We start from the raw sequence: 13,487 nt of genomic DNA on the forward strand, positions 1-13,487 counted from the left end.
TCTCTCTCCTCATAATCTGGTAACCCTTGCTCATCTCTCCAGACAGCTCCTCATCATCTTCTCTGTGGGATCTTCCCTGACCCTTTCCCTCAGGCACAGAAAAGTAGAAATATTAGCTACAATATATATACAGAGGGTGCCAAAAAAACGTATACACAATTTAAGAAAGGAAAACTGTATTGCAATTGTAATACTCAATATATACTGATAACAAAAGATGAATACAAGTCACGTTTGACTTCTGCAATTACAGGAGGTGCTCAAAGTGGTTACCATCAGCGTCCAGACACTTCTGATATGAACTACTGCTTGAGCAACGTTGACCAAAGTGTCCACTTGTGTACATTTTTTGGCACCCCTGGTATGTGTGTGTGTGTGTGTGTGTATACACATATTTGAAATAGCGAACACAATAGATGGGATAAATAGTGGGTTGAATATAGATGAAGAATGAGTGAGTTGGAAGATCAGATTGAGGAATTCTCCCAGAAAGCAGCAGGAAATAATAAAAATATAGAAACTATTAATTTTAAAAACCAAAAGAAATGTAAGATAGAAGTGCCAGCATCTTCATAATGGTCTCAGAGGAAGTGTAAGAATAAACAAATAAATAAATGAATGAGAGGAGAAAATATTTGAAGAATGGAGATAAATGTCCCAGGATTAAAATTTACTGAGTACACCTGTCAAGCTGGGAGCGTGTGTCTGGATTGATGGAGGAGGACTCTGCTTTCCATCATGGCCGCCTTCACTGGCTCAAGCAGGAGCAGTTGCGGCTGTAGGGACTGGAGCGCTCTGGGGGCCGGGGTGGGGGGTCTGCAGAGGCCCCTGGCCCACTGCGTGCTCCCCCCCCCCCAACGACTCCAAGCTGCGCTTCTCCTTCAAGAGTAACACCCAGCACCTGGAGTCCTGGCCAGGGATGGAGGTCAGGGAAGCCCCAACTCCACCCCAATCCCCTGGGGAGGTCATTTCCCCACTGGCCACCCCTGCCTGCAGGTCCTCAAGTCCCCGAAGGTCCCACCATCCCACAGGAACTCCCTGGACGTGGGGGCCGATGCTGGGTAGGGGGTTCCACGCTGCCTAAACCCCAGCACTTCCAGCCTAAAAAGGACAACTATTATCTCCAGCAGCCCCAACCATACCCAGTACAGCGGCTCCCAGGGCCCCGCTACTCTTCATACACTACTCTCCCTCAAATGAGACAGACGGCAGCACTCAGCCCCAGACTGCTCAAGGAGAGTGGAGCAACGGTGTGAGCCCCACATCCTGGATAGAGAGGGCCTGGTGGGGCTCCTTGCTAGGAGGAGAGAAGATGCCTGAGATGCTGCTTCCCCAGAAGCTCTGCGTAGGGAGGCCCCAGGCATAACAGAGAAGGTCCAAGTAGGTGCTAGATGACTTGGGGGTGATGGGCCCGAGGCTGACAGAAGGAAGAGGGCTCGGAGTTGCCAGGAGCAAACCAAAGTGAAGGAAGAACAATGGGAAGCTCTCTTGGGACTGCCTCTTGCAGCGGGGCATCCCACAAATGCTGCCTTGGGTGGGGTGGGGGCTGGGGTGCTGCATAGCCAGTGTTTGACTTTCTTTTCAAGTGGGGGCAAAAGGGAGAGAACCTAGAGTGAGTAGTGTTCTCCTCCCTGGCCCCGTCTGTCTGTCTGTGGTGGTTTGTGTTGCCAGGGAGGTGTGGCGAGATCATAAGTCATTCCCTTCCCAGTCCAGGCCTCCTGCTATATTTGGAGGACCTATCTGGTTTCTGATTTGGCTGGGGTCCCATGAGGATGTGGGACCCTTCAATACAGGATAACAAACAGGGGAAAAAAATGCTGGGTACAAAAGTCAATTTACAAAGATGACTGTATTTCTGTATACAAGTAGATACAGTTAGAAGATAAAAACTTTAAATTACCATTTAAGTGGCATTTAAAAATCAATTGCTTAGAAGTCCTAGAAATGCATCTAACCAAGAACGTGTAGGTCCTCTATAAAGAAAACTATGTAATTTTTTAAAGAGAGTTTAAAGAAGATGTGAATAAATGGAGTGACAGATCATATTCATAGGCTGGTAGACTCAATATTTGAAGGATATCAGTTCTCCCCAAATTGATCTACAGATTCAATGCCATTCCAGTTAAAGGGTTGTTGTTGTTTTGTGAAACTTGACTGATTCCAAAATTTATATACAAAAGAAAAATGCCAAAAATAGCCATGACACCTAAAGGAGAACCATGTGGGATGACTTGCTCTATCAGATGTTAGGATTTTTAAAAATAAATCTATAATAATTAGGACTGTAGTATTGGCACAAGGATAGAAAACTAGCCTGTGGAAGAAACAGCTCAGAAAAAGACCCATGCATATTTATTTGCATGCTTAATTTAACAAAAATATAGCAACGTAGAGCAGTGGTGCCAGGGCAGTCTTCTCAATAAACGATGTTGGGACAACTGGGTGTCCACACAGAAAAAGAAAAAAAAAACTAAATTGGATGTTTACCTCATATCATATATATTATAATATCAAATAATTCACAGATTATAAACCTAATGTGAAAAGCAAAGAAGATAACATAGGAGGATATATTTTTGACTTTGGGATAATAAAACATTTCTTAAACAAGACACTAAAATTACTAATGATAAAAGAAAAGGACTGACAAAATTGACTACATTAAAAAAATTACTTCTTTTCACATAGAAACATTATAAACAGTGCAAAGGCAAGTTATAGAATGGGAAAAGATATTTGCATCATTTACAACTATCAAAGATTTCATATCCAGATTACAAAATCAAGTCCTACAGTTCAACAAGAGAATGATAAGTAATCAATAGAAAGATATGCAAGAGTTGAACTAGAATTTTATAAAAGAATATCCAAATGGCCAGTAAGTATATGCAAAGATGCTCAATTTCATTCGTTACCAGGGAAATACCAATTTAAACAACATGAGATACCATTTCACGTTCCTCAGATTGGCAAAAGTTCAAAATTGACAGTACCAAGGATTGGTAAAGATATGGAACAACAGCGCCTCTCATACTCTGATGAAACTAAAATTTCTCTAAAAAATAAAGTCTGTATTAAAAAACAAATCTCAGAGAGAGATCCAAGATGGTGGAGTAGATAAACACTGTGGGTGCTTTCTTCTGTGAACACATTAAAATTTCAACTAAACTATACAACAATCAACCTGGAGAACCATCAGAAGTCTAATCTGAACAGAAGTTTTACAACTAAGGATATAAAGAAGAAGCCACATCAAGACTTGTAGGAGGGGCAGAGATATGGAACGGGCTGGCCCCAAACTTCCGTGTGGTGGTTGAGAATCAGGAGAGCTATCTTGGCCACGCAGGTTCCCCCCGAGAAGCGAGGGACCCCAGCCCCACACCAGGCTCCCCAGCCTGGAGAACTGATGCCAGGAAGAGGAGTCCCCACAACATATGGCTGTGAAAAACAGTGGGGATTGCAACCATCAGGTGGAACAGAAGGCTGCGGGAAAACCAGACGTCCTTTTAAAAAGCCCACCCACAGACTCACTCACAGGCGTTTACCCTGGGCCTCAGCAGAGGGATGGTGACTCAAGGGGTGTCAGAGGCATATAGGGTCAGACTGAGGTGTGTGGCTTCCAGGCAAGGGCTGGAGGACAGTTGCCATTTTCCCTGTGTGGAGTCCTCCTTGCGTGCATCTGGCAGGTGGAGGCCATCTTTCCTGTGTTGAGCCCTCCCCCACATAACCAAATCTGGCTTGGTCTGGTAAGCTCCACTGGGACCCAACCCCACCCAACTCCCTCAACGCTGGAGGCACTTTCTTGGCAAGCAGCAACCCCATCTGCGTTACACTCTTTTTTGGAAAACTACTGGAGTCTGCAGGCCCCAGGCAGGAGATGGCTGGCCTCAGTGTGCTCTGAGACTTTTGCTGCATAGCTCCAGGCTCAGCACTGGCACCAAACCAGAGTCTGCATTAACCTGATGAATACAACTCTTCCCACTCTAGTGAATCCCTGAGACCCTGCCTCACCCAACTTGCATACCACATGAGGCTTTATCAGTGGCTGAACCTTAAGAAAGTGGGCAGGTGGCAGCAGGCCTCGGGGGGGTCCTGGCTTTTTTGCAGAGATACCCCAGGCCTGGTACTGGTGGCAGCCATCCTCGTTTTGCAGCATGGACTCTCCCACACACCTCCAGATTAAGCACAGGCAGCAAACTGCGGATCACTTTGTAGCTCCTACCAGGTAGTCTCCTGCCAGTCACAGGGAGTGGGTGACCTGGGCTTGCACTGAAGCCCCTCACAAAAAGCCCCAGAACGAACATACTTGGAGGTTGGCTTCAGAACACAACAGAGCACCACCCAATCAGTCCCGTAAGCAACACACACAAAGGGCGGTCTCAATAGGCACCAGAGCTTCCTGAGGTGAATCCCACTCAATGAGGTAAGCCCACCACACTGCAGCCTGTGGACATGGCCAAACTCCACAGCCAATCAGCCTGAGGGTCAACCTCACCCAATGACCTGCCAATAGCAATCAAGGATCAACTATAATAGGAGGACACACAACCCACACAAGGGACACTCCTGGAGCACCCAGACCAGGTGACCACTCAGACTGTGCCACTGGCCCCACAGGACACCTACTACATAAAGCCACCTGACCAAGACTGGAAAACATAGCAGATCTACCTCATACATAAAACAAACACAGAGAGGCAGCCAAAATGAAGAAACAAAGAAATACATCCCAAATGGAAAAAAAAAAGGAGAAAATTCCAGAAAAAGAACTAAACAAAATGGAGGCAAGCAACCTATCAGATACAGAGTTCAAAACAATGGTTATAAGGATTCTCAAGGAACTTAGTGACAACTTCAACAAAGAGATATCAAGCATTAAATAGGACATAGAAACCATAAAAAGAACCAGTCAGAAGTGAAGACTACAATAACTGAAAGGAAGAATGCACTAGAAAGAATCACCAGCAGACTAGATGAAGCACAGGATCAAATCAGCAATCTGGAGGACAAGATAGCAGAAAACACTGAAACAGAACAGCAAAAAGAAAAAAAAAGAAGATAGTTTAAGAGACCTCTAGAACATCAAAAGTAAAAACATTCACATCATAGGGGTACCAGAAGAAGAGAGAAAGAAAAGGATTAAGAATGTATTTGAAGAAATAATGACTGAGAACTTTCTTAACATGGGGAAGGAAATAGACATACAAGTCCAGGAAGCACAGAGAGTCCCAAACAAGATGAACCCAAACAGGCCCACACCAAGACACATTATAATTAAAATGCCAAAGTGAAAAACAAAGAGAGAATCCTAAAAGCAGCAAGAGAAAGGCAGCTAGTAACTTATAAGGGAGCTCCCAAAAGATTGTCAGCTGATTTTTTCAACAGAAACTTTGCAGAACAGACGTGATTGACATAAAATATTCAACATGATGAAAGGTGAGGACCTACAACCCCGCATTTAGAATGGAAAGACAGACAAAGAGCTTCCCAGACAAGAAAAAACTAAAGAAGTTCATCACCACCAATTCAGTATGACAAAGACTGTTAGAGAGACTTCTTTAAGACAGAAAAAAAAAAAAAAAGATCAAAATTATGGATAATAAAATGGCAATACCTACATATCTATCAACAATTACTTTCAATTTATTAAAAAATCCAATCAAAAGATTCAGGAGTGCTGAATGGATAAGAAAACAAAACCATTACATGTGCTGCCTACAAGAGACTTGCTTCAGATTGAAAGACACATACAGACAGAAAGTAAAGGGATGGAAAATATATTTTATGAACATGGAAACAAAAAAGACCAAAAAAAAAAAAAAAGCTGGAGTAGCCATACTTATACCCTACAAAATAGACTTTAAAACAAAGGAGGACCAGTAATCCCACTTCTGGATATTTATCTGAAGAAACCCAAAATGCTACTTCAGAGGGACGTGTGCACCCATATGTTCATTGCAGCATTATTTACAATAGTCAAGATGTGGAGGCAGCCTGGGTGCCCATCAATGGAAGAATGGATAAAGAGGAAGTGGTACATATATACAATGGAATATTGCTCAGCCACGGAAGGGAATGGGTTCTTGTCATCTGCTGTGGCATGGATGGACCTGGAGGGTGTTGTGCTGAGTGGGATGTCTGACAGAGAAAGGCAGATGCAATGTGATTTCACTTATATGTAGAATCTAAAGAACAAAATAAAGAAACAAAACAGAAACAAACTCATAGATACAGAGAACATTTTGATGGTTGCCAGACAGGAGGGGTGTAGGTGAAATAAGGGGCAGGGATTAAGTACAAATTGCTTTTAAAAAGTACTCATGGGGATGTAGGGTACAGCATAAGGAATATAGTCAATAATATTGTAATAACTATGTATGGTGTCAGATGGGTACTAGATTTATCAGGGTAATGAGAGAGGGGTGGGGAGCAGGGGAAAAAGGTGAAAGAATTAAGAAGTACAAATTGGCAGTTACAAAATAGTCATGGGGATGTAAAGTAAAGCATAGGGAATGTAGTCAATGATATGGTAATAACGATGTATAGTGCCAGGTGGGTACTGCACTAGTCAGGGGGATCACTTCTTCAATTATATAAGTGTTTAACCACTATGCTGTACACCTGAAATTAATATAAAATAATATTTTTAAAAGCAAATAAATAAAAGACAAGAAATCTCTTTATCTCTTCTAGTCCTCGGACTGATGTAGCCTGAAATCAGACATAAAACCAAATCCTGCATGTTGAATTCACAAGATCTCCAGGTCTCTTATGTGAAACCAAAATGCCACTGACTGGGGGAAGAGTGGACCCTTGGGAACTGGAAAAGGAACACTGGGCTTGATTTGGATAGATCTGAATTTCGTAAACCCAGTCCCCACTGGGCCTCCCTTGGTGGCAGAGGCAGCCCTTCCTTGTTAGTCTAATTGAATGAGGCCTGCCTGACTTGGGGACCCTATAATGATTTGGCTATGTTTCTCAAGATCCACCCATATCACCCTTTGGAGCTTCCATACCAATTACTGGATTCATTCAGATTCCTATATGTCCCAGGGGAAGTAGAGTCGGACCTGTGAGGAGAAAGGCTACATACACACGAAAATGATAAGATGTAACTAATTTATATTGGCAGAAACCTCTGTAATATGTGCAGGAATTGCTTCTATGAATGATAGATTAGAGAGAAATAAGATGTAGCTTTAGATTGGGGCAAACTTTATTATTGTGGTAAAATATATAGCATAAAATTTTCCACTTTAGCCATTTTTGAGGGTACAATTAGGTGGTGTTAATTACAATCACAGTGTTATACAACCATCACCATGATCTAGTTACAAAACTTCATCACCCCGAACAGAAGCTCTGCATTCATTGTGTAATAACTCCCTATGTCCCCCTCTCCCAGCCCCTGGTAACCGCTAACCTACTTTCTGTTTCTATAAAGTTGTCTATTCTAGATATTTCATATAAGTGGAATCATACAATATTTTGCCTTTTGTGCTTGTATTATTTCACTTAAAAAATAATGTTTTCAAGGTTCATCCATGTTGTAGCATGTGTCTGAACTTTATCCCCTTTTATGGCTGAGTAATATTTCAGCATGTGTATATAGCACATTTTGTTTATTCATCTGTTGATGAACACTTGGGTTGTTTTCACCTTTTGCTATTATAAATAATGCTGCAGTGAACATTGCCGTACAAGTATCTGTTTGAGTCCTTGTTTTCAATTCTCTTGCGTATATACCTACGAGTGGAATTGCTGGACCATATGATAATTCTCTTTAAGTTTTTGAGAAACTGCCAAAATGTTTTACACAGTGGCTGCACCATTTTACATTCCCACCATCAATGTACAAAGGTTCCAATTTCTTCAGAGCCTCTGTTTTTGTTGTTGCCGTTGTTGCCATCTAGTGGTGTGAAGTGGTATCTCATTGTGGTTTTGATTTGCATTTTCCTAATAACTACTGATGTTGAGCAATTTTTCGTGTGCTTGTTGGTCATTTGTATATTTTCCTTGGAGAAATTAAAATATTTTGCCCATTTTAATTGGGTTGTTAGTCTTTTGTCATTGAGTTGTAGGAGTTTATATTCTGGATTTTAAACCCTTCGCAGATATATGATTTGCAATTATTTTCTTCCATTCTGTAGGTTGTCTTTTTATGTTCTTGATAATGCCCTTTGATGCACAAAAGTTTTTAATTTTAACTAAGTTCAATTTATCTACTTTCCTTTTGTTGTTCATGCTTTTGGTGTCATATTTAAGTATCTGCTGCCAAATCCAAGGTCATGAAGATTTACTTACCCCTATGTTTTCTTCTAAGAGTTTTATGGGTTTAGCTCTTGTATTTAGTTGTTGATCCATTTTGAATTAATAGTATATGGTGTGAGGTAGGGGTTCAGCTTCATTCTTTTGCATGTGGAAATCTATTTGTACCAGCACCATCTATCAAAGAGACTATCTTTTCCCCATTAAATGGACTTGGCATTCTTATGAAAAACCATTGGGCCATTTGACTTTGTTCTTCTTTTTCAAGATTATTTTGCTTATTCAGGGCCCCTTGCAATTCCATATGTATTTGAGGATTGGAATTTCCACACTTCTGCAAAAAGGCTGTTGAAATTTTGATAGCAATAGTGTTGAATCTGTAGATTGCTTTGGGTGATCTTGACATCTTAACAATATAAAATCTACCAATCCATAAACACAGAATGTCTTTCCATTTATTTAGGTCTCCTTTAATATCTTTCAGCAATGTTTTGCAGTTTTCAATATACAGTACAAGTCTTTCACTTCCTTGGTTAAATTTATTCCTAGGTATTTCTTTTAGATGCCATTGTAAATGGAATTGCTTTCTTAATTTTAATTTTGGATTGTTCATTGCTAGTGTATAAAAACACAACTAATTTTTATGTGTTGCTCTGGTACCCTGCAACTTTGCTCAATTTGTTTGTTAGTTCTATGCTTTTTCTGTATCAGAAATGCCTTTTCTGCATCAAGTAAGATGATCATGTATGTTTATTTCTTTTGTTCTATCTATGTGGTGTATAACTTTGATCATTTTTTTTATGTTGAACTACTCTTGCATTCCTGGGATAAATCCCATTTGATCATGGTGTATAATACTTTTAATATGCTATTGGGCCTCAAGAAACAAGAAAAATCTCAAATAAACAATCTAACTTTACACCTAAGGGAACTGGAAAAAGAATAGCAAATAAAGCCCAAAGTGAGTAAAAGGAAGGAAATAATAAAGATCAGAGTGGAAATAAATGAAATAGAGGCTAAAAAGCAAACAAACAAAAATACAAAAGATCAATGAAACCAAGAACAGGTGCTTTGAAACGATGAACAAAACCGATAAACCATTAACGAGACTCATCAAGAAAAAAAGAGGAAAAAGAAAAAAGAAAAAAAGAGAGAGGACCCAAATAAATAAAATCAGAAATGAAAGAGAAGTGACAATGGAAACCACAGAAATACAAAATAATTTAAGAAAATATTATGAGCAATTATATGTCAACCAATTGGACAATCTGGAAGAAATGGATAAATTCCTAGATGCATACAATCTTCTAAAGCTAAATCAAGAAGAAACAGAAAATCTGAACTTCTGATTACTACTAATCAAATGGAATCGGTAATCAACAAGCTCCCAACAAACAAAAGTCCTGGACCAGATGGTTCCACAGGTGAATTCTACCAAACATTCAAAAAAGAATTAACACATATTTTTCTCAAACTAGTCTGAAAAATTCAAGAGGAGGGGAGGCTCCCAAGCTCATTCTATGAGGCCAGCATTACCCTGATTCCAAAACCAGACAAAGACATTATAGAAAAAGAAAATTATAGGCTGATATCCTGGATGAACATAGATGGAAAAATCCTCAACAAAATATTAGCAAACTGAATTCAGCAACATATTAGAAAGATCACACACCATATTTAAGTGAAATTTATTCCTGGGATGTAAGGGTGACTCAATATCCACAAATCAATTAACATGATACACCACATAAACAAAATGAAAAATAAAAGTCATATGATCATATCAATAGATGCATAAAAAGCGTTTGACAAAATCCATCATCCATTTATCATAAAAACTCTCAGCAAAGTGGGAATAATGGGAACATATCTCAACATAATAAAGGCCATATATGACAAACCCACAGCTAAAATCATACTGAATGGGGAAAAGCTAAAAGCATTCCCCTTAAGACCAGAAACAAAACAAAGATGCCCACTTTTATTCAGCATCGTACTGGAAGTTCTACCGACTGCTATCAGACCAAAAAAAAAAAAAAAAAGAAAAGAAATAAAAGGCATCCAAATTGGAAAGAAAAAAGTAAAACTGTCATTTGCAGATGACGTGATACTATATAGAAAGAACCTCAAACATTCCACTAAAAAACTATTAAACTGATAAATGAATTTAGTAAAGTAGCAGGATAGAAAAATTAATATTCAAAAATTGGTTCCATTTTTATACACCTATAACAAACTATCAGAAAGAAAAGTTAAGAAAACAATCCCATTTATAATTGCATCAAAAAATAAAATAATTAGGAATAAATTTAACCAAGGAGGTAAAAGACTTGTACACAGAAAATTATAATACATTGAAGAGAGAAATTAAAGAAGATACAAATAAATGGAAGCATATGCCATGCTCATGGATAGAAAGAATTAATATAGTTAAAATGTCCATAGTACTCAAAGCAATCATAGATTCAAGGCAATCCCTATCAAAATACCAATGACATTTTTCACAGAACTAGAACAAATAATCCTAAAATTTATATGGAACTATAAAAGACCCCAAATAGCCATGGCAATCTTAAGAAAAAAGAACAGAGATGGAGGTATCACACTAACTGATATCAAACTATACTATAAGGACATAGTAATCAAAACAGCAGGGTATTGGCATAAAAGTAGACACATAAATCAATGGAACAGAATAAAGAGACCAGAAATAAACACATGCCTATATGGTCATTTAACCTATGTCAAAGGAAGCAAGAAAATGCATTGGGGTATAAACACTCTATTCAATAAATGGTGCTGGGGAAACTGGACAGATACATGCAAAAAAAAAAAAAGAAAGAAAGAAACTGAACCATCTTCTTACTCCATATGTAAAAGTAAACACAAAATGGATTAAAGACTTAAATTAAGACCAGAAAGCATAAAACTCCTAGAAGAAAACATAGGCAGTAAACTCTCAGACATTACCTTTAGTAGTATTTTTACTGATATATCTCCTTGGGAAAGGGAAACAAAAGAAAAAATTAACAAATTGGACTACATCAAACTAAAAAGGTTTTGCACAGCAAAGGAAACCATTAACAAAATGAAAAGATATCATACTGAATGGGAGAAGATATTCACCAATAATATATCTTATAAGAGGTTAATATCCAAAATCTATGAAACAAAAAACTCATATAGCTCAACACCAAACAAACAAACAAAAATCCAATTGAAAAATGGGCAGAGGACCTGAATAGACATTTCTCCAAAGAGGACATACAGATGGTCAACAGACATATGAAAAGATGCTCAGTGTCACTAATCGTCAGAGAAATGCAAATTAAAGTCACAATGAGATGTCACCTCACACCTGTCAGAATGGCCACCATCAATAAATGAACAAACAACAAGTGTTGGCAAGGATGTGGAGAAAAGGGAACCCTTGTGCACTATTGATGGGATTGCAAATTGGTGCAGCCACTATGGAAAACAATACGGAGGTTCCTCAAAAAACTAAAAATAGAACTACCTTATGACCCAGCAATTCCACTCCTTGGTATTTATACAAAGAAATCCAAAACACTAATTTGAAAAGATATATGCACCCTTATGTTCACTGCAGCACTATTTACAATAGCCAAGGTATGGAAACAACTGAAATCCCATCAATAGACTATTGGATAAAGAAGTTGTGGTACATATATACAATGGAATATTACTCTGCCATAAAAAAGAATGAAATATTACCATTTGTGACATGGATGGACCTACAGAGTATTATGCTAAATGAAATAAGTCAGACTGAGAAAGACAAATGCCACATGATCTCATTTATATGTGGAATCTAAAGAACAAAATAAACAAACAAAACAGAAACAGACTCATATATACAGGGAAAAACTGATGGCTGCCAGATAGGTGGGGGGTTGGGGGGCTAAGTGAAAAAGGTGAAGGGATTAAGAAGTACAAATTGGGGGCCAGCCCGGTGGCTCAGGTTGTTAGAGCTCCATGCGCCTAACTCTGAAGGCTGCCCGTTCGATTCCCACATGGGCCAGTAGGCTCTCAACCACAAGGTTGCCGGTTCAACTCCTCGAGTCCCGCAAGGGATGGTGGGCTCTGCCCCCTGCAACCAAGATTGAACATGGCACCTTGAGCTGAGCTGCCACTGAGCTCCTGGATGGTTCAGTTGGTTGGAGCACATCCTCTCAACCACAAGGTTGCCGGTTCGATTCCCGCAGAGGATGGTGGGCTGCGCCCCCTGCAACTAGAAAGCGGCAACTGTACCTGGAGCTGAGCTGCGCCCTCCACAACTAAGATTGAAAGGACAACAACTTGTTGGAAAAAAGGCCTGGAAGTACACACACTGTTCCCCAATAAAGTTCTGTTGCCCTTCCCCAATAAAATCTTTAAAAAAAAAAAAAAAAATTGGTAGTTACAAAATAGTCACAGCAATGTAAAGTACAGCATAGAAAATATAGTCAATAATATTGTAATAACTATGGATAGTGCCAGATGAGTCCAAGACTAATTAGGAAGTTCACTTCATAAATTATATAAATGTCTAACAACTACACTGTATGCCTGAAATTAATATAAATTAATATTGAATGTTGACTACAGTTTTAAAAACAATAGTCATGGGATGAGTAGTGCAGCATGGGGAATAGAGTCAATAATGTTCTAATATCTACGTACAGTGTCAGGTGGGTAGTAGACTTGTTGGGGTTCTCACTTGGTGAGTTATGTAAATTTCTGATCACTATGTTGTTCTGTACACCTGAATCTAATAAAAAATGTGCTATTGTGTTCGGTTTGCTAGAGTTTTGTTGAGGATTTTTGCATCTATATTCATAAAGGACATTGGTCTGTAATTTTCTTGTGATGTGTTTATCTGATTTTGGTAGTGTCAAACTTTTCAATATGGGTGCACTTATCAGCAATCCTGGATGTACTGTGTTAGCTGAAGCAGCTAGGAGTATTTATAAGATTTATTCTAGTGATTGATTGAAACCTGGACTCAACAGTAGCCTGTGTTAAATGAGGTTAAGAGGTCAGATGTACACTGTAGAGTAAAGAATCTAAATGATAGTGGTGTTGGTGGTATAGTGGTGACATAGCTGCCTTCTAAATGTTTCGGACAATAAGAATGTTGGAATCAATTCATCATATGCAACTCATTTAATTCACCCCCTAACTATGTGGACATTCTTTTTCACAAGGGCTTTGAGAAA

This window comes from Rhinolophus sinicus, chromosome X, assembly GCF_036562045.2.
Source record: "Rhinolophus sinicus isolate RSC01 chromosome X, ASM3656204v1, whole genome shotgun sequence".
Lineage (NCBI taxonomy): Eukaryota > Metazoa > Chordata > Mammalia > Chiroptera > Rhinolophidae > Rhinolophus > Rhinolophus sinicus.